Consider the following 12,437-nt stretch of genomic DNA (forward strand, 5'->3'; position numbering starts at 1 on the left):
CACGATCTCTTCCCTAATAAAGTCATTTTCTTGCTTAAACCTAACTAAACCTTAAACCTAACCAAACCTTATACCTAGCCTTGGCGCAGAATAAAGCTGGGATATTTTGTAACCGTTTTGTCAGGCACGGACAGTAGATGTTGTTGTGCTGATGCTTCAGATCAGAAAACACTTCTTTGTGTTGTTCTGGAGGCAGTAACAAACAACATATTTTTGTTGTTTTATTTGGGGGACTTGAGGTCTTTAAGGTCAGACGAAAAGTACTGTAGTACTGTATGTGGTATGTTACATTAAAATTGTATTTTTAATTATTTAGTCATCTGCAGACCATTTTCTCGATTTATGGTTTGGTCTAAAAAAAATGTTTAAATGATGAAAAATGCTTGCCACAGTCACAGTTCATCATCGTCAAATGTTTTCTTTTGAACAACTGACAGTACGAAACCTACAAATATTCAGATTATAAGAGAGAAAATCGGTGCATCCTTATTTTAGAGTTGCTGCAAACAATATATTATTCATATCGAATTTAGCATTTTTTGCTTTACAAAATCATTATCAAAATAGTTGATGTTCATTTTCTAATCGGTCGTCTGATCGACTAACCAATGCAGCGCAACATCAAAATTCCAGCAGGCTCCTCACATGCAGAGGATGGTGCGATACCGGGGGGGCGTGCACAGTGCTGGTACCTCAGGACCGTAGACATTAAGTACACCCCGTGGAAAAGGCCCAGTGGCACGCTGCCAAATCCACACTGGGGCACAGCTGGCACTCGATATGGGTATATGCACTCCTCAGTTATGTGTAACACACAAACACACACACACACACACAAGCGCACACACAAAATGTATGCCTGTGAATGACCTTGTTGCAAGGAGAATCAATTAGAGCGACTTATCAGTCTCTGTGTATTGGACATTTTAAGACACCGACTGGCAGTACGAGCCCAGCGGCAGAGTGCTGCGGCGTTGACGACACCTTGGTGTGAGTTCAGAGCACGAAAGACCACGTGAAGGTAGTGGGTGACAACAAAAGCATGTGGACACACACACACACACACTGGTGACTGTGCATTCACTTGACCCCAATGCGTGTGAGACAGAGCACCAAACATGTGTTCACACAGATATGCAGGTAGTATGTGTGAGCGTGCATGTGGACAAACACCTACTCTACACGAGCACACCCAAACTAAAACAGTCTCTTTATAACAGCCTTCCCCCCCCCAAAATGCCTCAGCTGGTCTTCTGATCGTTCTGGTCCAGCGCGCACACACACACACACACACACACACACACACAGCAGCATCTGATGAGTCAAACTCCCCATCTCAGACTAATCAGTTGACTGCACTAATTGCAAATGCAAATATGCAAATTTATATTAATTAATTACTCCACTAATTAGTTCTCTTGTCTTTTCAGGTAATAAATCATGGTGTGGTTGAGAGGGAAAGAGAGAGACATGGCAGTGATCTTTTGTCTGCCAGAAATCCTTGTTTCAGGTCTGAAGCTGATCTTGTGATATTTTTAGGACGGTTTTCACTGAAAACTGTCGTCCACTGAGACTCCTTAACTTTTTTTTTTTTTTTCTCACAACAATCCTAACCTAGTTAATTATTAGAATCTATGTTTTACGTGTCATACTTCAAGGTTGGAAGCATTGTAATTTGAGAGGTAAAGCAAATAGCAGAGGTTGGTAAATCAGTGTGTCTCGCTGACAGTTCTTGCCTGTCAGCTCTTTTAATTATCACATTATCAGCTTTTATAGGCACGGTGCGTGGTGTAGAGCTGCAAATGAAGGCACCGCTGATCGCACGCTGAGTCGCAAGCATTTTTCAATTGATGTCAGCAGATAAAGGGAGTTTGTGTCTGGAGAATGAGTGCGAGCCGGTGAAGTGGTTGAGGATGTGGTGATACAACGTGAATCTGTCCAAAATCTAATTGACTGCATTACTATTGATAGATCATTTCTTTAATGAAACCCTGTGAGGCAGAAGAACACTCCAAACTGAGCCCCAAAGGCCAAGCATGTATTTTTTTTTAAATCCCGACACTGACTCTGTAATGAGCCTTTTACTGTTAATTTTCAGTTGCTCAGCGATCTAACAACTCTCACTATTTATTTTGCATCGAGGTGCATGTACAAATTACTAAAGCTCAATAAGGAAATGCTTAGATACAAGTGCAAGTAATTTATTTTGAGTTACTTGTTGATAGCTAATACCAAGATGAATACCTCGGTTGCTGCTGTTAAATCATGTTCTCACACTCTAAATCTGATGTTGATGGATTTTTTTTACTGTCTTTGTTTATTTTAGAATGCTCCCAAATCTATGAGGTACTACTTTGCAGCACCTCAAGTGTGTCTAGTCTTTTTATTTATTTGTGGGGATCTGTCAAAGAAGGCAGAAAAAACAACAAGAACGCAGGCAATGATGCTGTAGTCAAGACCAATTTAATTGAGTCCAAGACAAGTCAAAGACAAGGTTCAGTCAAGTCCGAGTCAAGACCATAATAGGCAATAGTGTCCTTCCAATGTTAATACAGTGATTAAGGAGTTAGGATGTACAGAAATAATATCTATAACCAATCTTGATCCATCTTCTAATGTCAAACTAATCATTGCATAGAATTTAGGTTTAAGAACTGTTACGTGCCGTGTTGTGTTTGTGCTCTCCAAAAGGGGAACGTAACAAGAACCATTACAGGTTTTGACAGATCCATCAAGGAAGAGGAGGTTTGTTTTTTTCATGCATTGTGTTGGTAGAATCAGGCAACATTTTACACGACTGATCCTAAATCAGCAGCCAGAAACAACTTGACCAGTTGTCGATAGCACGCCTGAGATCAAGACAATTCAGAGTCCATCAATGCATGAGACCAAAACAAGTGCTAGACTTTAAAAGAAGTAGTCTCGAAACCAAACTCCAGTACTACAGCTGTGGTTGTTATACTGTACGGGAGTCCCAGGTGGTCTGTGGATTGTGGATATAAAAACTCCAGGTTTAGGTAGCGATTGCGGTTTTGGATAGATTTGAATAATTAACATGTACGTCACTGTTTACTAAGTCCTTTTGGGTGTCTAAACACAAAGGTAAAAGGCGATGTCATCACCTAACTGTTAGTTGCTACAAGCAGATATTGGGTTGCTATGAGCAAATATAGTCAGTGAATGTTTTGTTGATACGGTCAATAAGAACATTTTGAGATTTGGCAGATGAGTTGGTTAAAAACATGTCCTTTTGTTGATCAACCCTGTCTATGATACAACATTGTTTACCCAATTACGTTGTGGATACAGACGTAATTGCTGGCTGAATTATGTTCAGAGACGTCATTTTTTTTTAGCGACTGAAGGGATTTATGTACGGCACAGGAGACGCAGAGAAGTATTCATTACTAACAACATTTCTCCATCATGTTTAAAAAAAAACGTATATGCTGTAACATCTATAGAAGACAGAGTTGTAAAAAACATAGTTTGGGCGGCACAATATTCCCTCTGAACATATTCACTGCTGCAAATTATAGGACACACAATGTAGTTTCAAGCAGACAGGGTTGCTTTAACAGGCCAGCCAATGATCAAACACACTGCATAAAAGAGCATAAACAATATCCAATTAAAACGCACATTCAGGTATTTTAATTGTCAAAAAACATCTATATTATTGAAAAACTAAACTGCTTTTTTTTCTCCAAACACTTGACTTGATTGGAGTTTAATGAACTTTGATCATTTCAAGTATTTCAATGTTTCACAAGTAACTCAGGGAACCTTACATGTGTACAGCACTATTAGCTCAGAGTATATCTGAACACAGCGTTATATGAGGGAAACATGATTGATTAAGGTGTGTTTAGTGATAATCAGTGAGTAGAACATGGGGCTCCATAGTGACAATGTTTGGTCAGAATCAGTCGGTATAATTTAGAAGAAAGGGAAATTAAGTCGGCGTTACATTACAGTCATTTGGCAGATGATTTTGTCCAAAGCAACTTCTAATTAGAGCGTTCCAACTCAAAATAAACAAGACCTAAATGTCATCAAGAATTGGAAGTCCAGGCTGTCAATGGCGAGAGTCACAATTTATATCCGACCTTGATTCAAAAAGGGATCACAAGTTGTAAAACACTCTTAGTGGACAAGTTCCATCTTGGTTTCAACAGTGAAACACGTTCAACAATCCACAACCACCCACCAGCAGGGTGGATGTGCAGAGGAGGGCTGAGGATTGTGGGACTGATTACCAGAGGCCAGGTCCTGGACTGGTGTCCTCCAGCTGTGCTGTTCTACCCAATTAGAAACTCCATATGCTGCCCCACTCAGCTGCTGAGTGGCCACACCTCCCACCCACACAGGTGGGAGCACGGTGTGTTTCCGTGTGTTTTTGCCTTTTGTTGTCTATGCAAACAACACAAACACTCCAGTGTGAAGGTAAAAGCAAAGTTTCTCCTGCACCCATTTGTTTTTTGGATCCAACATTTTATAGCGTACAATAATATAATGACCCGACGGAGCTCATTTAATTTTTGTGTGATGGTCCACACAATACTTTCTCAATCCAAACCTTTTCTTCACACCCAAACAAAGTAACTCTGATTGTCACTGCTCCTTTGATAAGAAACACACACAGGTATTTAGGTGGGTGGCACAGAAGTGCTAATAGTATTAAAATATGGGGATATGAATAATGGATATGTTTTTGAAGATGTATAATGTAAAGATGTTAGTCCCGTTTTTAGACAGAGATGGGACGCAGACGTGGAATGTTGCTGGAGGCTCCCGTTTCTTTTTCAAAGCTCAATCTGTTCGCACACGTTCAAAGTGGCTGTTACAATCTGTTGTGGTAGCGACACTTCCATACCCGGAAAGTGATGGGATAAATAAAACGTGTCAGACTTCATATTTAAGTAAAAGTCACATCTTTAGCTTTATATAAGTATTTTTATGAAATGTATGATAAACTCAGAGGAGCTGGTGTCTGACCTACAGCAACTGTCATCATGTGAATAAACACAAACCCATTATTCATATTCTGTGACATGAGGGACATGGTTGCAGGTACTCATTAGTATGAAATTAAGTTTTAAAAGTGTTTTATAATGCATGTGATTCCACTTTTTGTAGCAGCTTTGCTTTTTTTTTCAAGCTTGAAGCCAAGAAGATTGACAGGTTTGTAATGTCGTTTTCTCACCTAATCGACACTTCAAGTGTTGATACGAGGTCTTACTCCCTCTTCTCCCATCAACTGTCCTCAACTCCCCGTCGACTCGCAGCGTTTGATATCACTTCTCATTCCTAACAAAGTGGAGCACAGAAAGAGTTTTTAGTGTGCTTTGCAAATTCAGTTGAAATTTCATTTTTTTCCATTTCATTTTTGCTGATTGTTGTGTTGAATATTGCAGGGATTCACAATGAAATATGAGCATTGTTTGAAATGCTCTTTCCCTCTTATAGGTTATGAAGTATAGAAGTGCCTTAGCTCAGCTTGCCTTATTACTAATCTTACGAGAAATATGTTTATTTGCTTTCTTGCCGGAGTAAGATGAGCAATTTAGCGAGATAGTCCACACAGGGCAGGTGGAGTTGGACGTGGATGGGTCAGATAAACACTGGACTTTCTTTCATGAGGCCACTGTTTGTGTCCTGAGCGAAATTACATCTAAAAATAATTTGTCACGTGACTCATTAGTCACTGGGTAGTCACGTGACTTGTCAAGTTAACGTCAACAGCCATTCCTTTGAAGATGGAAGTTTATTTTTCAAAAACACTGACGCTAGAAGGATACAAAGAGCTTCATAGTTTAAATGTCGGTGTCACTGACCAATAGTCTGTATTCGACAAGTTGGGAGTGAGAATGTGTTGAAACTTGTGAGCACAACAAAATGGTCAAATTATCGTACATTATGGCACATTTGGGCATTATTGATTGTCCATCACACAGAGGGCAAAAATAATTGTTGTACAGCTGGCAACGCTAATTTAGCAGCAAGTGGGTTCTTTCAGTTTCAGTCTGACCTACATTTATACCCACTTCCTAAGAGGTCACGAGTTAATTATCAAATTCCTAACACCTTTTATCATTGTACTTAACGGTTAATCACACTCAGCCACCTCAGTTCTTATTCCTGTCATCGCTTCTGACCTGTAATTCGATGGGGTGCCAATTCTTTACTTTTAGTTCTTCATTCAGGCCAAGGACAACGCTGGAGTCATTTACAAATCTTATTCTAACTCTGATCCTAATCGTTTGGTAAGTCTGTATTCTGTATTAGAGGAATAAATGAACATTTTGACAAATATGCTTATTTACTTTTGTCCTGAGAGTTAGATGAGAAGATGGATAACACTCTAATGTTTGGAGCTGGAGCCCGGAGGTGTTTAGATTATCTCAGTTTAGCAAATCAGCGCCTCTAAAACTCACAAAGTTGTCATTCAGACTGAAAACAGCCCCGCACTGAAATGAAAGATGAAAAAAATCTTAATTAATAACATCGAGCAAATTCACCTCTGGCTGTGCAGAATAACTCCACCTACTTCTCCACTCGATTAAACTCCATTGTAATGTTGCTGGAAATATCTCAACATGACACCCATGCCATCTGTGTTTAAGCAGTTTTAGCAAGAAGGAGCGACACGGTGTTGCAGCGTTAAATTGGTTTGAGTTTGATTTAAAGGGAAAGTGCTGCATGTTAAAGTGCAGCTCAAAATACAGTCAACATAAAGAAAGAAAATAAGTATTATCAATGATAAATGGGGTTGTAAAAATCTTCATTTGAAGTATTCAGATCCTCTGGTTAAGCAAACAATAGTACAAACATGTAAACAAACTCCATTTCAAGATATGTGAGCCTGAATTCAAAATCTTACTTAAGTAAAAGCACAGAGGTTTTATCAGCAACATGTATTTGCCGTGGCACTTCTACTTAAAGGGGATTTTACACATCAAAGTCTGCTTACAGATTGCTGCTGCAAACATGTTGTATAAAGCCTTGTGTGGCTCCTTCAGAGCTGATGAGAACTGTTGTATTAATAGCATCAGTTAGACCTGAAGACTAACAGATGGAAAATGATATTATTCAGGGCGTGTGGAGTTAGAAAGAAGTGAGGTTACCAGACCTCTGTAGCCCTCTGCTCATCTCTGCTTTTGGCTAAATTAGCCGAAGCTTCATTAACTAACATAACGCCCCTGAGTTTCCGACCAAACAGTTTGTGGTCGAGTTGCATAGTGGGTGATGTAGGCGCAACATTGCGCCAAGAAAGTCAAAGGCGTGGAATGATAAAGACAATGTAGTACTTTTTTTTAAAACAACGTGAGTCCCTCACTGTTACAGAAGTACCATGCTAAATGATGGAATACTTTTTTAATAAAATATCTTAGTACTTCATCCACCACTGAAAAATAATATGCAAAATAACTTGTAATTATGGCAGTAGTTGAGCAAAAAGTAAAGTATTGAATAGAGTTGAGGTATAACATAACAGAAATACAAGTAATTAAAACTGCACTGCAGTACTGTACTAGAGTCATTTAGTCTGCACCATTGAAAGTTAATGATTTAATTGAGACACATTCAGTCACAATTTTTTTTTTTTGTTCCACATGAACTCATCACAATTTTGCAGACAAAGTATTTATTTTTTTATTTTCTATCAAGCATCACTGCTGTGGAAAGTGATTCCCACTTTGACGGCAGATCTTTGTCGACAGACATCAGGGAGCTCAATGCCCTCTGCTCTGTGTCACAATGCCGGAGCCATGATGGGGGTCTGCCCTGCCCCTTGAGCCCACCTGAAGGGGGGGGGGGGGGGGTTACAGTTGGCAGCCACACGGCTCCTCACCTGTCAGGCTTCCAGAGAGGAAGCACTTGGCTGCCAGCAGAAATAGCTTCTTCCTATTTGGGGGTCTGCCCCCAGTCAAGATGAGGGAAGCTTGGCTCTTTAAGAGTTGGGCCAATTCCCAGACACACTAGCAGCTCGTGCCACAGGGCCCTTTGATTCTGGGCTCTCGATCAGTCACTCTAAATAGAGCTCTGTGCTTTTTCCAGTGGATAGACGGGGTTTCATTTTTATTAAACAGCTTGATATGCAATGTCTCCTTTACATGCTGCGTGATGTGGCCGTGTGCAGTTAAGTGGCGAGAACATGCTGTCCGTTCTGGTTAGGTTACAGGGTGGATTCCCAAAAGGCAGTTGTACTGTAGCCTTGCTGTGACAGCATCAGATCTTATTTACAGTATATATTTGCTATTTATATTTGGCAGCTATTTTTAAATTGATTAGTTTTCCATGCAAAAATGCCAAATATTTTTTTGTTCCAACAAATGTGAGGCTTTGCTGCTTTCATTTGTCTTATATGCCAGTGAAATTAATATATTTGGGTTTTGGATGGACAAATCACGCAAATTGCAGACTTCAGTTTGAACTGTTGTTTGAGTTTTTCGACTATTAACATTTTGTAGGACAAACATGTTGATTATTTGAGAAAGGATTAATTAATCAGTAATGAAAGTGGCCTGAACTTTAGTTGCACAACTACGTTTTTTACTCTTATTCCTGCCATGTCTCCATCTGAGTGTGGGATAGGAGGATAATAACCAATATACACCAATAAAAACAATGTTTAGGTGCCTCCTCATTTGCATGCATGCATATATTTTAATACGTAATGTGCAGTTGAGCACATCCCCCCCACAGGTGTGACTGGTTTCCTTTTGATGAAGGAAAAGCAAACTTATTAGCAGGTCCAGGTACATCAGAGCAGCAGTATATCCGCCAGTGGCCATGTGATTAAATCACACAGAGCGAGTCTCAGGGAGCCGGGTAATGAAGGAACAGGCTGGCGGATGCCTTCACACCCCTCCCTCCTCCTGCTCTTCCTCCACCAAGTCGTACTGGAGCTCAGCCCGAGCCCGGGACAGGAGGCGGGGTGGAGCACAAATACCAACACTCACATAAATGCATGGGCAAACTACATTTGCATGTATGGGAGCTTTTTAGGCTGTGTTGACATACAAAGTTGTGAACGTGAATCCACAAGAAGAAACAACAAACACACACAGTTTATATCTTTAAATTATCATTCATTTAAAAAAAATTATAATGATGGAACAACCACCACAGGACGCAAACTCGTGTTTATACGAACACCCTCAAATGGAGTTTATAGAAAAAGAAAATCATTTGCACATTTTACTTCCAAGCAGATTGACTATTTAAAAGAATAATGACCAAAAACAAAAGCTTTGTAAATCAACAGTGAGCCAAAACTAAAAAAAACACACAAAAAAACACAAATCTTTCTTTGCAGCCTCACCATATTCCTCAATCGTGCCAAAAAGAAGCATTAAATGCTCTTTAAAATACGGTTGATGGCTTTTGGTTACAGGCAGTCCCCATTTTCATGCCTGGCAATGGTCTTTTATGGCGAGGGACCTAATACAAGATTTCTGTTCTAGTGCAAACACAGTGGCCATGGGCACCAAGGAACAGCTGCCGTATAATTGAATTAACATTCGCCTTCTGCTCCGGCACTCAGCGCTGTGCTGAGAACTCATACACATCCCTCCACAAGCTCCATCAACCTGCCCATGAATATGCATGCTGCTTGTGATAAATATGCGTTCTGTGTGTAATGTTTGTGGAGCTGCCTACATAGTGGATAAAGAGCTATATACTGACTATCTTGGGAGTGTGACACGGTATACATCAAGTCCGTTGATCATTTTTAGTGCTGCGGGCCTGCTGAGGCTGAGAGAGGTGGCGCTGGGGGAGCTTCAGTGTGATTTGAAGGCTAACAGAGACATCTAGTGGATTATTGACTGTGAGACCACTGATTATGTTCTTTTTCTGTAGACATCACTCTGCAGCACACGACTGATAATTAATTATACATAGTCATCGCAGCAGGTGCAACAAGCATTATTAAGTTACACAGATTAAATATTAATTTCATATAGAATCAACAGCGGAAGAAAACACCATCGAGGCAGACAACAGATGTATAATCAAACAATATGAACTCCACAGCTGTGGTAAAGCCAAAAACACACATATCACAGCCCCCTCCCCCCCCCCAAAAAAAAAAACCATTGCAGCAAAACGTGTACACATGCACACAAACACAAAGCTAAGTTGCCTAGCATCTTTGACCTTGTACGCGGGAGAAAGTTACATTCAAAGTAAGTTTTATTGTCGACTCACCTGTCTGACCGACTTCATGTGAATCTGCTCCAAGTTCAACTTCTCAGCATCCTCAAAGCAAAATATAACCAGTTCACTGAGCCTCTCTGTCCCAGTATAACCAGTCCACTGAGCCTCTCTGTCCCAGTATAACCAGTCCACTGAGCCTCTCTGTCCCAGTATAACCAGTCCACTGAGCCTCTCTGTCCCAGTATAACCAGTTCACTGAGCCTCTCTGTCCCAGTATAACCAGTCCACTGTGCTTCTCTGTGCCAGTATAACCAGTCCACTGTGCTTCTCTGTCCCAGTATAACCAGTCCACTGTGCTTCTCTGTCACACTGAGTTCCTTGGAGTTTTCGAACATTGGGTGTTGAATGAGGCTGATTAACAGTCAAAAACAGCAGACAGGCTTCAAGCACCTCACTGAAGGTACAATTTCCTCAGCGAACACAGAAATCACCGCTGCAGGATCAACCATGAGATCATTTAGCATCTGGCATGTTAGCTACATGCAGCATTCGGTACATTGTGGGTGTGTTGGGGTCAGTTAACGTGCTGGCCAGGTGGTGCATTAAACCAGTGATTCACTTCAGTAGATGTAACATCTTTTTCACCTATGCCGCGGTGAAATAACGCTAACTTTAATCTATAATTGTTGTACTGTTCATAACGTGTTAAATAGTAACAACGGGCAATAGCAACAAACTCAATTCCTCCAAACAGGAACGAGCTAGATTTATTTATCTGTTGTTTATTGGTTTGAAATGAACATGAACAATCGATGGTAATATGGGTGTTGCTAGCTAGCATAGGAGATGTGATCATGGCTGCAAGATCAATTGTCCCCGAGCCACATGGCTCAATAAAATCACTTTGTTTTTTAAATTTAAATTCCATTTTAAAAGGGTGTATTGAATTGCTTTTATTCACAGATACAGTGGGACTCATTTGTTCAGTGTTACATTTACCCCAACCACTGAATTCTAAATGCAATAGTATAGTCTGAAAAAACATCAATTGTGTTATTAATTTGTGCAGATATGTATTAGTGGTCTGACAATTTCTAGATTCTATGATGCATTGTGATGCGGACGATTCTGCATCGATGACAGAACATATTTGGGAGTTTGGTTTCATTTCAGCTCAGTGTGAGTCTTGACTTTGCTTTTCCGTCATTATTTGTCGTGCAAGTTTCTCTCCTTTCTCCTCCCTCTCTCTTCCAAACCGTGGAATTAAGGACGTGGGCCGCATGGATGCGGAAGATCAGATAATTTTATGCTCTGAGGTCAAACTTTTCTTTGCTTCATGCAACACTGAGCAACATTCATGGGAACGTACTGGGCCCTGCCATCAATCGTTTGACAGTTGTAAACATAAGCATTCCAAATGTGTCCCAGTTTATTTTCTGTTGCAGTGGATGTGACTGAAATCAGCTGACAGGAAGTAAACGTGTACCCAAGCTGTTGCCTAGCAAAGCAATTCCATTGAAACGGTCAATACGTCCTTGCTCTCCTCCATCTCTCCTCTTCTTTGAACTCTGTGTTTCAAACTATCGTGAGTGAGCTAACTTGTTTCTCTCGCTACTATTTATACTTGCTCTTTTTTTAACAATTTTGGTCAGAAATTCAACCACTGTACTGTTAACCCTGTTGGGATATGCAATGCAGGAAAATAGCCATAACCACTAGGCTAATTATGAAGTGTATAGGCTTTCAGGATTATTATACCTTATTTTTGTAGATTACAGCACACTTTGTAGATTACAGCACACTTGTAATGCACTGCAGAAGGATTTATGTTTTGTGATTTATGTTTTGTGTATGTTTATGTACTGAGGTTGGTCACACTGGTATTGAAAATATGCAACTTTTTATATTAAGACTGTTGTAAGAGGATTTTTGAAAGACTTTTTAAAAGGGAATTCAGTAAAAAATGAAGATACATTGAGAATTGTGCATTAGTATCGATGGTGAATCATGATCAAATCAAATCGTTAGGCGAGTGAAGATTCCCACCCCTAATACAAATGTTTATATCAAAAGATGACTAGTGCATTCTAAGTAGTCAAATTATACAACATCCCCCTGCCTCCCCTACAATACCTTTTAATAAAAAATAATTACATAAAAGTCAAATTACTGAAGATAAATCAAAACTGCAAAAAAAGCATGGAACAGGTGCATCAGCTGTCCGTGGTGTAGGGTGTGCATCAAGGTGGAAATAAGGCGTTCTCGTGGCAGAC

Source organism: Anarhichas minor, unplaced genomic scaffold, assembly GCF_050575085.1.
Source record: "Anarhichas minor isolate MPS153535 unplaced genomic scaffold, ASM5057508v1 ptg000024l, whole genome shotgun sequence".
Lineage (NCBI taxonomy): Eukaryota > Metazoa > Chordata > Actinopteri > Perciformes > Anarhichadidae > Anarhichas > Anarhichas minor.